Genomic DNA, 19,546 nt, shown 5'->3' on the forward strand with positions numbered 1-19,546 from the left:
GTTCATGGATAGATCAGAACTCAGAACATCAGCTTTCCGAGGTGGTTATTCCAGTAAAGTTCATGGGCTCTCCAGAATTAAGGCATCAGGGGCAAGCAACTGAAGAAACGAGACTGGGTAGTCTGTGACATTTCATTAGGCAAAATTTTTTTTTTTGATCATTTTTCATTTGTAAGAAACAAACTGTTAAACATAACATATTTTCTCCTCTTCACATATAAGCAGAAGTCAATCATATTGAATTAATAACAGTATTCAGCAAAATATCAGTAGACCTAGGAACAATAGGATTCTGTTGCTTTCTAATGATTCTCATTTGCCAGAGTACAAATAAGAAGTCCTTACACTATGTTTGGATGGAAAAGACAATAAAGGAAGATAATAAATATATTTAGAATTTTTCTTTTGTAATAACTTCCAAAGTATCACTCAGTGCCCACACTGAATGGATGTAATTGTGCTTTCTTTTCAAATACTAGATATTGAATAATATATTCACAATAGAAATAAATATCATTTTCCTATAAGATTAACTCTGATGCCCAAGCTCCTACATAATACAAAATATAATTAATCATCTATATACTGTGAATATGCAATAAAGAAAACAAAGATCTATTTGAAAATAGTGAGGAGATCTTCATGTCTGGATTGTTGAGCCCACCACACTCCTTAAAGAAAAGTGCCAGTTTTCATAAGAGGAAGCTTAAAATCATCATAATGAAATTAAGTTTGATTCACTTTACTTAGAAAAATCCACATATATGAATATATACATCTGTATCTCCCTAAGATCATTTTTAGGAAGAGTGGGACTCTTGGAGGAAGGACACAGGTTTCTGTGGAATGTCCAGTATATTTCTCATCCTTATGGCAATCCCATGGTAGTAGTTTTATTATCCCTGCTTTAACAGAGGGAGGACTTCAGTGTGAGAGCTGAAGCAACTTTCCCAGCATTTTAAGGTAGGGAGCAAAATCAAGAGTTCCTCTCTAAAGCATCTACCAAAGTTTTCCATCATATCTGCCTCTGAAACTCTGGTAGGTTATCACAACATGAAAGGATTTTGCTTTCTGTTTCTTTGATGGGAGGATATAAGATCAGAGAGCTGATGATAATAGGGGCTCAATGTCCAGTTTCCCGTCTTAAAAACCTGGCATGTGAGTCCTCAGAGACTGGGGAGTGGGGATTCTCCTTCTTGTCATTCCTAATCTGATTATAGAAATAGCTCCAATCTGTCTCCTTGATTTGATATCAGGAATAATTACATTGTTTCACTTCAGCATAAAGGTTCTGAATTTCTCCACCTAATGTGCCCTTTAATAATCAGTGTCAGAAAAGCTATATCTTAACTCAAAGGCAGTTTTCCCTTCTCTTAAGATGTGATTTCCACAATGTTTTTTTTTTTTTTGGCTTAGTGGGAAGACTGCCATCTACTGAATCCACAGTACCTTTTCATGTGCTACCTGAATAATTCTTAAAAACTAGCACTGTTTTGAAGTCAAAGACACATATGTACATATATTCATATGTACAATGTATACGCATATAGAGACCTAGGTACACAGGCATGCTGATATGTACGCCTTATATATACATACAAAATGATAGTCATTTTACTTTCTCTTTGCTCACCTACCTGTGATTTGCTACTAGACCCCAGATTTGTAGAAAATGCATTCCTTGGAAATTCAGAGATATCTAAAAATATCTAATCTGTATAGAATGAAATTTGCTCACTACAAAATTATTCTAAATGTGAACCTGGTTCTCTGTTCCGCTGCTTCTTGTCAGGTCTTGCAGTCATGAGAGATCTGATGAATTAAAATGCCTTCTTTGCTCTCTTCCTTACATTTCTGCTCCTACCTCACATTTCTTTCAGAAATCCAGACGTGGAAAACAGAATTTTTGTTAGAGAGACTTTTGTAATTTTTATAATTATTTCACTTTCTTTGTGAACGTAGGCCTTATTGTTTAAAAAGTCCGTGCTGCTAAGTCTATAACAATATGAAAGGACCATCATTTGGGACAGCCTTTGTCCTTCAGACACAAGATCTTCTGGTCCAAAGGAAAATGTTTGTTTTTCAGTGTAATTGTAATTAGTAACAAAGTCTCTAATCATGTGGCTTATTTGTTGACTGTGTGCACCCCACTCTTGCCCTGAGCTGCCCGTTTCTCTCCCTCCTGCTCAGTGACCGCCTTGCCCCAAGTCAGCAGGGAAACAGCATGGTCACTCCTTCTACGGAAGCTTTTTGTTTGTTTATTTGTTTTTGGTTTCTGGAATATGTCATTCTTTGGTAGGGATGAAAGTTTGACCTGGGTTCCCTCATTCAAAGGAGGGCCAAGTTAGAACTTTTTTTTTCCTTAGCCCAAGGACCTTGATGAGCAGGCAAGTGGGTTTGGTATGAAAAATCTTTCTATTTGACTATATGGGTATTACCTTTCTTCACATTGGTATCACTAGAAAAATGCTATAAAATTAAAAAAACAAAAACCAAAACCTGGGCACCTGAGTGGCTCAGTGGTTGAGCATCTGCCTTTGGCTCAGGTCATGATCCCGGGGTCCTGGGATGGAGTCCCACATTGGGCTCCCCACAGGGAGCTTGCTCCTCCCTCTGTGTGTCTCATGAATAAATAATAAATAAATTTTAAAAATCTCAAAAAAGACCTACTTGAGAGGCCATTAAAATTTGGGGGGTTTTTAAAGTCTTTATTTTAATATAGGATTCAAAGTTACCATGATGAGATATAGTTTCAAACCTTAAAAATAATGAGAAAAAGGTAAGAAAAAACTACACTATTCTTTATTCTACTTAGTTTCAATATATGCTTATAATATATAAATTATACTATACTGCATAATAAAAATATGTAACAGCTGATATACAGTGTATACAACAAAATTGATTATTTGCTTGGTTTCATTTTCACAAGGCCATAAATGTGGCAAGTAGAAGTCAATGTTAAAATAGTTACCTCTGTAAGATTTTTGTGGTTACAAAAGAACTTTAGTAAAATCTCTATTCCTATTGCTTTCATAACAAAGTTACTTAGGCCATAACTTCTTAGAAACTCCTCAACGTCCTCATATGTGTCCTTGCAACCCGTGTCCCATCAGGGGTTCAAAATGGGAGGGGGAATATTACATTTATACTCACAGACTTGTGGGAAACCAAGATTTAAAAATGGACAAGATGTAAATTATTCCAAAGTCAAGCTCCTTCCTTTGGAAAGTTAGAGACAATTTCCCAGGGGAAAAAGAAAATCATACAAAATATAAATTTAATACAGTCAACAGAAGCATTTTAAAGTTGTTGAATTTTTAAATGTGATTCTGCCAAACACGAAAATTGCCCCAACTCTTGAAGGACTCAGATGCCCTCATACCTGCGACATAGTTGGGGGGCTCACGTATTTGAAAGGACAACAGAGATTCTAGAATGAAGTGTGTAACCTAAGGCAATGCAGTGAAAATAATCTGATTCCTTGTTGTCATTGTTTTCCTTTCACCTGTGAAATGGAAGGCTCTGAGGATTTAGTTTCTATGGTCGTGTCTAGGTTTCTGATTCTATCCTTTGAAAAAATGCCTTTAAATCATCATCTTCATCATCTTCATCCTGATGCTCTTTTTGGTACATTCACCTACTCTTATACTGGGGCTCCTCTTCCCTCTAGCCTCCTGGTTCACCTGGGTCAGTCCTCTGTTAAGTAGAAAGCCCATAAGTGTCGAAGTATATAATTTTGACCTATGAGAAATGCTTAAGACCCATGAGAAAAAAAAAAAAAAAGGATGAAATTCTACAAGTTCTAATACAGGATCAGAAAAGAAACTTCTTCCTTTGAAAGAAAGTTCTCTTATTATCCCGAGCTTTCACCTAACACTTGATTATTCTTTAGATTTTCCTCAGGGGTTTTATTTTCCTTTTTCTTTTCCACATGCCTTTGTTCTCTATTTATTGCCATTATACCACAAGGGCTGGGCTTGCAGTTATTTTAGCTCCTCCAATATATATTTGACTTTTACCACCAAGCTTCTTACCAGCTCTGCGTCAGCTTGATCTTCCTGCACCCATGGGCTGGTTCTCTCTGTGGGACTTGTGGTACCGGGGTCGTGGGACCCAACATGTGGGAGGCAAGGGGGTGCAACTTTCTTGTGGTTTGAGTGTAACACAAGAGATTAGGAAACTCACATTTTTAAACCCAATTCTGCAAGATAAGTAATTTGTCACATATATTTTAAAGATCAGGCAAGTATTATTTTCCTCTGTTCACTGTAACAGATAGAACTGCTCTGCTAGCGTCCCTCAGTAGGGGATACCACCACTTTGATGAATTGACTGGGTTTCTTTAATGCCTGAACCCTACCTAAGGACAAAGGTTACTACAAACAGAGTGGTTGAGAGAAAAAGAAGTGCTGATTAGTTACAGTTAATTTCAATTTTTCTATTTAAAATTATGTAAATGTAACTCTTGGGTATTGCTTTTCCAATAGGATTTGTGTTACAACAATAAGTTATTCAACTTTGATTAAATCTAGTCCTGGTAACCATATTAACTAAGACATATTTAAACAAATTGTTTAAGTCCTAACAAGGTTTCATAATCATGCTCTGCTTCAAATAAAAAGAAAACATACTCCTTTTGCCTCCTTGACCTAGGACTAGGAAAAAAGTATGATGGCTTTAGCTTTCTGAACCTAATTCACAGGCAATGGTTGGAGGGGAAATTAAAATGTCCATTGTCTAAGCGGTGAACAAAAATAGGAACTTTTAAATTATGAATTGGGTTAACATCTGTTGGGCAAACTGTTTGCTTAGCCTTATTTTAACATTGCACTTCCCTCCCTACCCTCTGTCTCTCTGGCACATCTGGGAATGTGGTGAGAGCACCACAGAGGCAATTATAAAGCCAGAGTCCAGTTAAGGACCTTGAATTTTCCATTTTTAGCCTCTGCTGCAACGTAAGAAAGTCCCAAGAGTGGCCTGTATAGACTCCACAGGAAGAAAGATCTTGATCTAAAATACAAATAAAACCAAAGTTGCAACAAAACAAAAGAGAGACTTCTGAAAGGCAAATGGACACCAATAAAACTATAAGGAATTCATTTAAAATATGCTATTGGAGATGCTAAAATATTTTCTGTTTGGAGTGAAGTAGATCATCTGCTAAAGAGAAATACTTTGGAATGTTTTAACTTTTATTTCCAATGAAAACTGATGCAAACAGGCAGGATATAGAAATGATCAAGGGTATAGGCTTTGGAATAAAACAGCTCTCGGTTCCTATCCTGGCCCTGCCACTTCCTGGTGTTTCCTGGGAGCAAGTCACATAACTTCTTTAGGCTTCCATTTGTCCATGTTCAAAATGGGGATACGATGGTGACTATGATGATGATGGCATCTATCTCATTGGGTTGTTGGAGGATTCAATACAGTAATGCATGTACATGCTTACTGCAGTGCGTGGCATGTGATAAAATGAGCATTACTAAGAGCTGCTGGTCATAATGAGCTTGCTGAAGAGGGGCCACAATTACTGCCAATCTGTTAACATCAAAGAAAGAGTTAATAAATCCCAAGAGTGAAACTGGCGATGATTTTTATGGTGAAATGGGAAGCCAAGTGACTTGCCAAATAGCATCTGATGGGGCCATTCCCTAAAGAAGAAAACATGATCTGCTTTGCTTTGACTTTCTGGAATAGTCATGTTTCTGGTGCCTTTCCTATAAGCCCATTGGCTGAAGGAGGAAGCATTCCAATAAGGCATGGCAGTGGTCCATACTATGTTTAGGAATTAGACCTGAAGGGAGAAACCACAGCGATATTTCAAAATCAGTTAAAACACCCATCACTCCTCTCCAGTTAGTCCAAAAATCCTCTACAGGGTGCCAGTAAAAGATTTTTTTAAAAAGTAAAACCGATCACGGCACTCACCTACTTCAAAGTGTCCAAAAGGTCCCCAGGGATGTTAGTGTAAATCCTGAAGCATTCTACAAAGTCATCTGGAATTGCCCTCAATGTTCCAGCCTCGCCTGGGACCACTCCCCGGCCTGCCCAGCCTACTGCACTCTTGGCAAGTTGCCCTGATGTCTCCCTTGTTTCTATTATTTGACTTCTATTTCATTTCCTTCTCTTTGAACGCTCTACTTCCAGCTCTGGGACAGGCTAATTTTCATTAGTCTTTCAAGACTCTGCTCAACCACATTCCTCCTTGAGAAAGAATTTCCTCTCCTTACCCCCATTCCACTACCCAAATGTGTGGTTCCCCTACCCCTGTGGAAGTGTAGTGCAGCTCTTTTTTATATATTTGTATTCCAGTAACCTCTGCCCCCACTATATTGTGAGTATTTGAGGCCAAGAGCATCTTGTTTGCCATTTACAGTATGTATAATCTCAATAAATATCACATGAAACAAACTGTTCCTCTGACACTCTCCTAGACCTGCCTTTTGTATATCAAAGTGAATATTGATGGTTTCTGATTTTTTAATTCTTATGGATTAATACAAACCTGTTCCCCAAAGGTAGGATTCCTTGAGTCTTAAGTCTTAAAAACATAAATTAAGAACAAGCCTAAGAAAGTTATGGTACCTACAATATACACCATTCCATAAGGAGTGTGGTTTGGCTTATTTAATCATAGATTCAAGGAGAACTATAGACAAGGACCTCATGCATTACATTTAAAGGATAATACCAGCGAAGTTTTTACCCTCAGAATTAGAGGTCTATGGCCCCTTTACATAAAAACAGGTAGGATTCTTCAAGACCAGTTGGTGTTTCATTCATGATAAAGTGCATCACTGGCATTTGATAAAAGTTAAATAATAATAACAATGAGGCTAACCAAAGCCTGGTTTTAGATAAGTCTGTGCTAACTGTGGAAATTAACCCCTTGTGTCTACTTTAACATCTGTGTGTCCACACTGCTCTTGGTTTGAGATTTACTACATGTGATTAAGGAATAGACCCTTCACACCGGGATTACATGTTTGCTCACTCCCCTTTCAGATTTCCTCCCAAACATATAAAAAAGTGACAAACTTGGCTGCCATTTTGTTGTGTTATCAAGTTCTTAATTTTTTAATTCGTTTTTAAATTTTTCATTTTTTGGTCAACTTTTGGTTGTCATTCACATCTTTAGAACCGGTGTTATAAGTATATATATATTGTCATATTCCTCAAACTCTTTAGTGAAAAATAAGATGCCCTTAAATATGGGTATGTGGATATTTAAACTATTGTGGCAAAAGAGGTGATTTTAAGAAAAGATAACCCAAGATAGTCTTTATTCTGTTAAGAGGGCAACTGAATACTTAGCAAGAAGGGTTTATTGCCATTGACCTGATTCTTACATGCCTCTCATTTTGTCTACCTTACAATACCCCTCTTCATATAGTAAGTTCCATGTGCAGAAGAAATGTGCTCAGTTCACAGGCATATAAAACTATATCCAACTGTATTCTGTAATGGGAAAATAGCCATAAATGTGAAGTGAGTCAAGGCATTCAATTATTGCTCCCTTTCCTTTGAAGTAAAATGATATTTTGATTGTCCAGTTGAAAATACAGTAGCTTATCTGTTCAGAATAAATTTGTAACCTATCAGAAAGCCATTCATTGCCTGGGAAATCTCATTTTCCTCCAATTTATGCTACTCAATGTGTTTAATCATTAACTTGAAAAGAAGAAATTCAGTTAAAGAAAAAGGGAATCGTAAGTCTTCATTGTTACTGCTAAATTATCTCCCGATTAGTTTGATGGTAAGCATTGAATGGCAAAGAAAGCTAAAAATAGTTTTCTTTCTTCCCTAAAAGTAGGAGCTTAAGATCTCTGCAAATTGATATCAAATACCAAATATTATTTAAAATAATAGGAAAGGCTCTTTCCACCACAAATTGCAGATTGAAATTTAGAATAAAAATTTAGCTGATTTCTTACCTATCCTTTGATTTCTTGTTTCTTTCAATGACAGGTACTACAGTTTTGAGAGCCCCCAAACTGTTCTTTTATTGAGTGTCTTGGGATTCAAATATAAAATAATATAGTCACAATATATAGTCCAGATAAATGATCAGACTTATTTTATTGATTTTACCTTTCGACTACACATGCATATGGTTTCAAGCGAGGGTGAAAAGCGTTTGTTTCATTAGTTTCTAAACACATGCCACAAACTCATTACTGGCAAGTGCCATTAGTAATTAAAACCAAAATCATACTTCAAACCTATCTTGTCTTAAACAGATGATATTCTCAACTGTAAGAAAACAATCATGAATGATATGGTGTATGTGATTATGAGCCTCTTAATTAAGATTCCAAAATATTCATTTAAATTTTTGGTTTCAGTTTTGTACAAGTGATAGATCTGACTGATGAGTGGAATAGCCCTGGCCACAGGGGAGGATTTTAGAGAGGATAAATTTCTTTTGTCACTACAGACAAAAGAGGAGGACCGTGCACACACACACATTATGTACAAAACATTTGGTAAATATTTATTGGGCACCTCTTGTAAGTTCCAGGTCAGTGGTAGACAGTGAAAATATCAAAATGAGTAAGACACACCCTTTCACTTGAGTTCAGCTAGCGGAGGAGACAGATATCTAGGTAGGGTTAGGAGAAGGGCATTGTAAGAAAAAAAAAAAAAAACACAATCGAAAATAAAAATTCAAGGCTAACTTCTATGCGCTCTTTTAATTACTTCATTTCCACAAGCTAAACTTCCTTTGGTCTTTCTTGTATAAATAGTGAAACAAATACTAAATTCTGCGTGTCCTTGTAGGCAGCTGGTGAGAGCTCTTTAAGAGGTTATGTATCAGTATCTTTAGGCTTCCTTTTGAAGCCGGGTTTAAAGAAAAAATACAAACCATAGATAGGACACATGTTTGAGGGTAACTGAATACTTCTTTTCATAATTTTCTCCTTCCCATTGTTCCTGTCTTCTTTTCTTCTGAATGGTTGCTTATTATATATATTTTTATATATCTATATATGGAGAACATAGGCCTGAAAGCATTTTATGAAACATAATTATAAGATACCACAAAAGCCACAAGAGAAAGAGGGCTTGAAAGAACAAAGCTAAAATGAAATCTTCCTATTTCACACGCAGTAATTGGAGTGCGTCGGTGTGATGGAATGGTAAGGAAGAAACAGGTGAAAACGCAGAGGAATTGTGGCTTTCACCATCCAGGGACTTGCTGGGGAGTGGAAGACCTGATTGTGGAGGGATCAGGTTCTTAGGGTAAAAGGGCAAACATGTAGTGATGTTGGAGGTGGGGACAGGGCGATGTAAGTCTCACAAGCAGTTATTTTTAAACATGACTTATGGTGACTGAGAACAACACTTTAAGCATTACTTTTAATAAGCTTTATGTGTGTTCAAAAAGCCTGATTCTGAGACACCATCTCAAGGAGGCAATTGAGTGTGGGTTTCTAAACCCTCCCCTTCCAGAGCTACCCCTTTTGAACTTTATTTGGAGAGGATTGCGAGTGAGTGTATGCGGAAGGGGAGTGGATATAAATATGTTTTTCTAAGCAATTTCCCTTTAATTAAAAATGTGTTTTGGATTTATATTTATTTACACTTGAATTATCAAAATGTTCCTTTGGAAGAATTTTTTCCCTTTGAGGCATCTTAACTCACCCTCCCGGAAGCCACATTTTGCCATAAGTAGAAAAACTCCACACCAAGAAGCTGGAGTTTTGTTCCAGACTCTAACCCTACAATTTTGTGTGGGTTTTAAACTTGGCAAAACACATGATCCCATCCCTAATCACAATCCATAATAGTACAGTGTGTGACAGTGGGGACAGAAGATGGACTCTCCTGAAATACACCAATAAATCCACCCGGGACAGTTTGTGTTTTACTGTTCCCTCTGTCCCTGATGCCCGGGAGAATTTTCCCTCAAGATAGACCTTTCTTTGTTCCCAAGATATTAGATAACCAGAGATCCTGAAGCCTCATACTTCAAAATTACAGGTCTAATTACAGAGATGCTCATCTCACTCACTGCTCAGCATTTGTTTAAATGTGCAGCTCACATGTTCTGCTTTGATACTTGGGATGTGAGTGTGTCCCGAGCATATTGCATCTAGGATATTCTCACACAGCCCTCTGTATGATTTACTGGGTTCTTTATCCAAGAGATAGTTCTGTTGTAAATGTTCTCTTCTCAAAGGCAGGGGGTCAAATGGACAAAATGGGATTGACACCTAAACTCACTCCCTTTGAGGAATTTTGGCATCTTATCTCTTTATTGAGAAAATAAAGGTTTTCTCTGGGGTCTTCCCAACTGAGCCAAACCTGATTTTCTCCCCTGAGGGGCTTTGGTGGAGGCCTCGCTAATGCTGACAGTCTCTTCATTTTGCTGGGTTTGCTTCCTGTAAATGTGGCACAGCCGGGCTTCTAGATAACAGTGCACTCCACCCCGAGGATGGGCCGCGGGCTGAGGTCCTCTGTTTGCTTGTTAACCACAACCTCTAAGCCTCCATGGGTCAAAGCCCCAAGTCTTTCACTGCTTCTAATGGCCTGTGTGGAGAGAGCACAAGCATCAAGACAATGAAAGTAATAAGAGCATCTTTAAAAGGTATTTGTTAGCACTCACCCCATGGACTTCACTATTATTTAAGGGAAACATTATAATTGTGGCAAAATTATAGATTACTGTTTTTCTCAGACTTCCTACAGTTAACCTCTACCCATTATGCTCCTATATTTGGAACAGTCCACTGAGCTACTTGGAGGAAGGCCATTAGCTGAGCTATGCTAGCAACTGGAGTTATAGGAGAAAAAAAAAAAGAAACTTTTATGATAATTCTTATTTCATAAAGTGTCATGTTATTTATAGAAAAATGAGACAGTAAAGTGTGCTTTCTTTCAAATCTGGCCTTTACTGCACCCTACAATTTATGGTAATATAATAAGTGATTTGAAAATAAAGATTTGAGACAACATTTCAGCATTAGTGTTTTTAAGACAAAACAAACATTCAAAATAAAACCTAAACCACCAAAGTGGACTCTATCATTAAATGCCTACTTTTTTGCTAAATTTGTAGTTATGGCAGCTCAAAATCTCAAACTCTTCAATTGTGACCTCTTGCAAAGTAAAAATAATTGTATTATTTTCCGTGGCACAAAGGCATTATGGCCCATTATTTTTTTCCCTCCCCAAAGTCCAAGTGGATTTGCATCAGCTGCTATTAAATGGGATTAATGAACTTGGAGGAATTTAAATAACAGTATGAGATTTCAGAGATGAACAAACTGCCTATAATATTTCAGGCTCCTGATTCTGAATTATTTCAGCTTTATCTCATCAAGGCTCATTGAATCTTATTCCATTGTACATGTATAAATCAGTGTGAACTTTTTAGCTTGCATAAAATAAATTCAAAAATCTCCTTTCCTGCCCACACTATGCAATCGACTAACATACTACTGTGCCAAAAATTAATGTGAGAAATACTGTAAATAATAAATGCCAGACAGTTCAATTGAGATCATTAATGCTGTGAAACCGCTCTCTCACCTTCATTATTTTTTCTGTCATTTAAGAAGAGAACACTGTGTGGCTCAAGGCCCACGGAATGGGGTAACATGATAAGGAGGAGGAATCCCTAGTTAAGGACGTAATAGCAGACTTCCCTTGTCTGGGTGGGCTGCTCAAAAATGTTTTTATAACATTCTACGCTCATTTTACCTTTGCACTCTCAAGCTGTTCTTTTCTTACTGGCTTTCCAGATAACTGATCCTATTCCAGAGCCTCATTTTGGGGACAGAAGTGACTCTGCTTCTTATCCCATCTTTTGGGGTAATGTTTCCTCTTGCTTGTATGCATTGAAAAAGTGAAAGGATACCTAGTTTATAAATTCACTTAAAATTTTAATTTTTGTATGGCATCTAGAGCAATTCTAGCGGCATCTTAAAGTATAGACTGAGGATAAAAACTTTCTCCAACTGAAATCTCTTCTGGGCCAAAGGTTGTACAAGAAATATCTTTTGAATTAATTTAATTGGAAGGAACTGGTATAGATTCATGGCTTTCAAATATTGGAAGGGGTTTTGAAAATCCAAACTTCTGGGGTGAACCTATTTGTCAGGCACGTAGCCTAAGAATTTGCATTTCTAACAAAATCGCAAATTTGCTGGTGCTACTGGTGTGATGACCACACTCCGATAACCCTGGTGTGGATAACTTTTAAGGGCCCTCAGTTTCTTGTTTCCACGTGCTGTAACATGCAAAGTATCTGTGATATATAGTAAAGAGTGTCATTGAATGGTAAAGACATTTCAGATTTTTTGGAGGGAATATCCTTAGGAATCAAGTATGTTTTATTGGTTCATCATTCTCTGAAATTAATAAATTAATATTCTCACTGATGGAGAGGTGGACCTGACTGCTTTATGGATTATTGAAGAGGAAAAAAAAAAAAAACCTTTTAAGTATTCTATCAGCTTACAGAATTTGCCTAATTATGGTACAGAGTTTTCACGCAATTTGTTGCCTTCATTTTTTTTTTTTTGACATCTAATGAATCTTTTGTGTGTGTGCCAGTATTTAAAAGCAGGCAGATGTAAGGCGAGGTTAAAGTCTGCAACACTATTAAGGTGGCACATGACTTTGTGATAGATGTCTCTCAAAATAAGCGTGGTCTAACAAATTTTAAGAAAGCTCAATGTGAAAGACTTGGCCTCCATTCTTTCACAGGAGCATAGTGAATACGGATTGTTCCTGGGTGCCTCAGGGAAACAACATCTCCAGGCCTCGAAGATAGGTAAGCTCTGCATTGTAAACAAGCCCTGTGTTACCTTATTTCACGTTTATGCGCTATCCTGTGGACACAGTCTGTCACTAATTCGATCACAAATACTAGAAATAGCTCTGTGAATAGGCACAAACTCTTCTGACAACAGATCGTGATTTAGGCTGTAAAATGGATTCTCCAAAGAAACCCCAGCAGCTAGGTTATCTCTTTCTACATCCCCTTTCACAACTTACACGGAATACCCCCAGCATTCAGTGTCACTCAGTGGGCTTGCTAGGACAGGAACTCCATGTCCTCAGGTGGTAAGTACCCCTTTGGGTCCAAATGTCTGAAATGTCTAGTGTCTAGTCAAGCTGTTAGATAACCCACAGGTGCTTCTTGAAACATCTACAAATAGTATCAGCACAGGAAAAAGATGAAGGGGCCACTTTGCACGTGGATTATTTTGAGCTGAAGGCAATCAAGACCCTGGGAACTCAAGAGAAACTCTTGCCCCTCCCTTACCTACACAGAAGAATCTAAAGTGTGGGGGGGTCTTTCCCACTTTAGAAAATTGATCGCTTATTAGCAGAGATCAATTTTAAATGAATAACCCATTGAGATGACAAGGCAAACATCTAATTACCAAACATCTGCTCTTCTTATCGCCCTCTGAATTACATGCCTTTCCTTTAAAGTGCCAGACCCCTCCCTACCCCCTTCTCCTTAGTTCAGGATGACATATATACCCCTTTGCCAGTCTATGTGGCTCCCCCCATACATATGGTATTGAATTTTATTTTCTACTGTTAATCTACCTCATGTCAATTTGATTCTTAGCCCAGTTAGAAGGACCCTTGAAGGAGACAGGAGTTATTTGCTCTCCCAAACACTTGTCAAAGTTGAAATAATACTTTAACTTGCTGGACACCATTTACCCAGGCACTGCTATAGCTTAAAGGTCCTAGGACATCTTACATACTACAGGCAGAAGCAGAGATTTCTCACCATGTCAGCCTCTATCTGCACAGTCCAACGGATGGAGAATGGTGAGACTTCTCTTCCTCTCTTTCTAAATCTTGACTAGCAGGGGAAAATATTCATGAAACTAGTTCCTTAGGATAAGTCACTGTTTGGTTACTAATCCATTCCTCCCAGAGAGGGTCTTTGTCTTCCTTTGGCTGTGTCTTTTATGTTGTTTGTCATCTATCGCTAAGGGACATTTTGGAAGCCAAAGCCACAAAACTAGTGGGCATGGGTGGGACACCTAAAAGCTGTTAGAACACTCACCATCTCAGGAAGACTCCTGTGATAGGATTAGCTTGGCATAGAATGGGTTTGATAGACAGTAGCTCACCCTCCAACCTCAAAAAACTTTTGTGCAATGATTTACACTATAAAACAATACATAGTCCCTTACCACCTAGGTACTTAAAACTGTTAGGACATTGAACAAAATGAAAGGAAAAATTTAGAAGCTTTGCTTTGTGATGATTGAGAACATTCTCTTTGGTCTCCATTTACCAGGGTGTACCTTGGTGGCCAGTTGAATAGGCAGAGAACAGCCTCTCTCTGTCTATGTCAGCTCTCAGGGGTGTTTGTCATCTCAACTTTCATGGCTTAATTAGTGCTGGAAAGTCCCATTCCAAGAGCACCTACTTGGTGTTACAGCTTAGTTAGGTCTAGGACTAGAGGCATCTCACATTTTCATGGGAAAATGGAGATTCTCCTTACCTCCTTTGCAATGAAGGCCTTTGCTATCTTAGACTAACTTGGGGAGTAAACTTTTGGATCATGGGGCTGGATCATCCGTGTCCTCTCTGGACAACTCTTGTATCTTTGGTTCTGCCTTTAAAAGGCTATTGGTTTAAATAATCCAGTCAAGAAACGGGTAAAAGACATGAAAAGACATTTTTCCAAAGAAGAAATAAAAATGGCCAACAGACACATAAAAAGATGCTCGACATCACTCATTATCAGGGAAATACAAATCAAAACCATGGTGAGATACTACCTCACACCTGTCAGAATGGCTAAATTTAACACAGGAAACAAGGGAGAACCCCCTTACACTATTGGTGGGAATGCAAAATGGTACAGCCATTGTAGAAAACAGTACGGAGGTTCCTCAAAAAGTTAAAAATAGAACTACCCTAGGACCCAGCAATTGCACTACTAGGTATATACCCAAAGGACACAAAAATACTGATTCAAAGGGGGCACATGCACCCTGATGTTTATAACACCATTATAAACAATAGTCAAATTGTGGAAAGAACCCAAATGTCCATTGACTGATGAAGATAAAGAAGATGTGTGTGTATATGTGATGGAATATTATTCAGTCATCAAAAAGAATGAAATCTTGACACTTGCAACAACATGGGTGGTGCTAGAGTATATTATGCTAAGCTAAATAAGTCAACAAAGACAAATACCATGATTTCACTCATATGTGGAGTTTAAGAAACAAAACAGATGAACAAAGGGAAGGAAATCAAAAAAAGAGAGAGGCAAACCGTAAGAGACTCTTAACTCTAGAGAACAAACTGAAAGTTGCCGAAGGGGAAGTGGGTGGGGCATGGGTTAAATGGGTGATGGGCATTAAGGAGGGCACTTGTTGGGATGAGTACTGGCTGTTGTATGTAACTGATAAATCATGAAATTCTACGGAAACCAGCATTACATCATATGTTAACTAACTAGAATTTAAATAAAAACCTGAAACAAACAAAAGAGGGTCATTGGTTTGAGTCACTGTGAATAGATCCTACTTATCAATGGCCAGATGATGGATTCTTTATTTTGTTTGGTTTTAGAGATGAATGGATCCTTTAAGTTGCTTATACTTTAAATATGTATGTATTATAGAGGCTCTCACTCATCTTATTAGTACAACAGCTAACCTTAAGACTCCTCTGACAAGGTAAAAGAAGGTAGACTTAAGACAAAAAGAAATGTTCTGGACCATCCTAATGTAAATTCCATCTGTAAATCTCTCCACATCTGCCTGTTTTAACTCCCCTTTCCCTAGAAGACTGACAGAGATCACTCGGGCCCAATCTCTAGGTTCAGAGTTATGTAAGTGCTGAAAGCCAGAAAATAAATTTAACCAAAGCACCCACGACTGGCAATACGACTGCTTTGCTCCTACCTTCCAGGGCTCTGGAATCAGCTCTGCCAAGCCTCAGGTGTTCATATACAGTGTCCTTTGCAGGAGTGTCGATGCCCGACAGGAAAGATAACAGCAGAGCTTGCAGATATAAAGCCCTTTTACCTCTACTTTCAAAAGATCCTACTGAATTTAGAGAGTCATTTGAGATGTTTTTTTGACTATATTACAACCTTCCTTTCTGAGGAAATAGATGACCAAAATTCCTCCTAGACTTACAAATTTCTCTTCCTCCTCCAAATGATCTGCAAAATGCCAGTATTCTGGGCCTAATAGAAAACAACGTTAAATTGTGTGCCCAGGAAGAAAAAAAAAAAAAGGGATTTTGTTAAAATACTTTAGACAGACTTCACAAGGGCATACATTTTTTTGGTTCCCATTCTAGTTAAAAATTCTCCCTGGTATAAAGAAGCAAATGTAGTTAAAAAGATATGAGCTAGTCCCTTGATATTCAAGCTGGAATCCGTTTTTTTGTGGAGTTAGGAACAACTGTCTTTATATAAATCTCTACAAACCAGAATTATTAACTCTAGAAACAAGTTAAAGTCCATTTATTTTTACCAATCTCCAAACCTCACCTATTCATCTCAAAATGTTTATAGATATGATTTGAAAAATCAAGATATTGGAATAAAATTTTTCTGTAAATTTTTTTTGTACATTCTTTCTGTCCCTTGAAATTATAAATCTTAACATGTCTCTGATATGTAAACAGTGCACACTCTCCTGAGACTGGAAAGAAAAAAAAAAAAAGAGGGAACGAGATCTTTTTAAAACACAAAGTGCTACAAAGGGGCTTTTATGCCCAGACTTTAGCACCTCTGATAATGGGCAGGTATACTCCAAATAGCCACCTTGGAGAAAACTTAGATTCTCTGTGCCTGTCATAAATTTTCTACCCCTATCTTTTCTAAGGCCTGTGAGCCTTCAGGAAAAAGTTTTTCATAAAAATACATACATACCCACACACATAGAGGGGAGTATTTAAAAATTGGGCCTATCATGTCCTTCCCACAAATATTAGTAGAAACAAAACTAAGATTTTGTTTACATTTTGTCTGTGTTTTTGATGTGTGTGTGTGTGTCCATGTAGGTTGTAAATGTAAAATGTTTTCTCTATCTCTGATGGCATTGCAAAAATTAATTTGTAAAAGAGCTCTATTTAGTTGGTTTGAAGGCAAGTGCTTATAAGGATTGGGCATTCTAAAACTCAGAAAGACTAACTCAAATGTTTTTCAAGGTCACATGATCTGGAAAATATTTGGTATTAAAGCTAATTTAAGTTTATTGGTTTAATTAAAATATACATGTCCTTAGAGTTATCATCACTAAATATAAACTTTTATTCTGCTTGTGTTTACTAAAAGTCAAATGAATATATGGTACTTCTGTTGCAAAATTTGCCCCCCAAACCCCCTTAGAGTAATGGTTGGTTTTGTCGAATGCCTCAGGAACTTTTCGTAGGTAGTCTAAGCATAATTGTTAAGCACAAGTAAATAAAATAAAAATATTTATATGTAAACTTTCAAATACCAAAATGTTTGGTGACCTAACATTTTAAAGTCTTTCTAAGCTAAATGATGGGTAAAGTTCATTGATTATCTAGGTCATTTTTAAATCAGATAAAATAATGCAACATTGAATACTGAGCATGGTTTATCTACTCTTGTTTTGTATATTATAGAGAAACTAAAGATAAATGTGGGTCTGTTGACAAGCATCTTTTATGTATTATTAAAGATTGTAGTATGAGAAAAGTTTCTAAAAATCATGTAATATGGGGCACTTGGGTGGCTGAGTCAGTTGAGCATCCAACGCTTGATTACAGCTCAGGTCGTGATCTCAGAGTCCTGAGATGGAGCCCCCTCTGTGGGGGCTCCGTAATCAGCGGGAATTCTGCTTCTCTCCCTTTCCCTCTGCCCTTCCTCCCACTCACACACACCCCCTCTCTCCCTCTAAAATAAATAAATCTTAAAAAAAATTAAAAGTAATCTCATAAATTTCCCAATCTAAAGAGTTCTGGTGTAACAGTTCATGATTGCTTACTACTTAGTTTTCACTAGAAATTAAGGTTTCTGAGCATTAAGAATTCTAATAAATGTAATTAATACTACAGGAAATAAGAGGAAAAAAAACTGTGTGCAAGGTAAGTAAGTTATGTTTTTGGTAAGAAAAAGTATAAGGAATAAAAATATATATTTGTTGAGCGAAAAGAAAATACTTTTGTCCTAAAATAAGACTGGTTATATAAAGAAGGAAAATTTAGAACGACATCTGAATGTAAAAAAAAAAAAAAAAAAAAAAAAGAAAGAAAGTTTATGGAGAAAATCTTTGGAAAGAAATTTATGTGTGGTCAGTACCGGCTACGATTAGGATACATTTAACACTTGTGCAAAGTTTTTTTCCTCTTTGTTAAAAGTATAGAGTTTTCTTAAACTATTTGTCTGTTCTTCCTAAGAAACTGTGAACAAAAGGTTTTATCTTTTAAATTACTTGTCCCCCCCCAAAACAATGATTCTATGTTTGTCAAAATAACTTCCTATGTTTATCAGGTCTTTGATTGCCTAAGAAAATTGAGTCTTAATAGTAAAAGAGCTACATTTAGCTCACAGCTATGTCACTTTATGTATTTGGCTTTTGTTTGTTTGTTTGTTTTTTAAAGATTTTATTTATTTGAGAGAGAGAGAGAGTGAGAAGGGGGAGAGGCAGAGGGAGAAGGAGAAGCAAACTCCCCGCTGAGCAGGGAGCCCAATGTGGAGGCTCCATCCCAGGACCCTGAGATCATGATCTGAGCCACCCAGGCACCCCTCTATATTTGCCTTTGAAATCTTTTATTGTCACTTCGGTTAAGTATATAATTAAATATTATTTTTGTAATAATTTGTGATCCTGTCTAATCAAGTGTTCAAACCTTTTGATATTTTTTGGTATACTTCCCCAAATCAAATTCTAAAATGAAGTCTTCTGATCACAATCTATGTGAAATTTTTCAATGGGTCCCTGTAACATTTCAAGAAAAAAAGAAGTTGTGAGAAATTAAACTAATTAGGCTTATTTGGTATGTTAAATTGTATTGTCAAGCAAAGTGATATTAAACCCTCTTAGATTATATTTATGTAGATATATTATTTAAAATAAGTGATCTCAAAGTATGTGAAACTCCTAGAAATCCGATGTCCTGGTATGTTGCTATCTTGAAGTGTTAGATGTCACAAAAATAATTTCCTTATCAGTTGCATTGTAATTAGCTCTATTTAGATCTTTAACCGTGGTCATTTTTAAGTCTTCTGTCATTTACAGTTACTCTTTTGGGTCCAGGTTTCCGATAAGTTTAAGATCATTAAACTGAACTAGGTAAAAATGTCCAGAACTAAAAATTGGATTCAAGCAGAACAAAAATTAATAGCATGGGACTGAATGAATTGCGGAAGATAATTATATTTTTTATGACGTTTTGTTTGAAAGGGTGCCAACTTTTAAAAGAATTTGTTTCCAGATTTAAGAAAACCTTTTCTCTTAGGCCAACCAACTTATGGTGATTTGATAAAATACACCTTTGTGAACAAATTGAAACATTTGTCATTCCTCCCTACTGGGACCCTCTAGAATTCAGAAACTCT

At 37.0% G+C, this 19,546-nt stretch overlaps 1 long non-coding RNA gene across 4 annotated transcripts in view; it reads left to right on the forward strand.

Moving 5' to 3' along the window:
• Positions 1-19,546, forward strand: part of LOC140625284 (uncharacterized) — a 400,415-nt gene that overhangs the window by 376,744 nt on the left and 4,125 nt on the right. For all 4 annotated transcript variants that reach the window (XR_012024636.1, XR_012024635.1, XR_012024637.1 and 1 more), the window contains one exon: positions 12,718-12,784. This is a non-coding gene — a long non-coding RNA (uncharacterized lncRNA). The remainder of the gene's footprint in view (positions 1-12,717; positions 12,785-19,546) is intronic.

This window comes from Canis lupus, chromosome 36 (genome assembly GCF_048164855.1).
Source record: "Canis lupus baileyi chromosome 36, mCanLup2.hap1, whole genome shotgun sequence".
NCBI classification, from domain to species: Eukaryota; Metazoa; Chordata; class Mammalia; order Carnivora; family Canidae; genus Canis; species Canis lupus.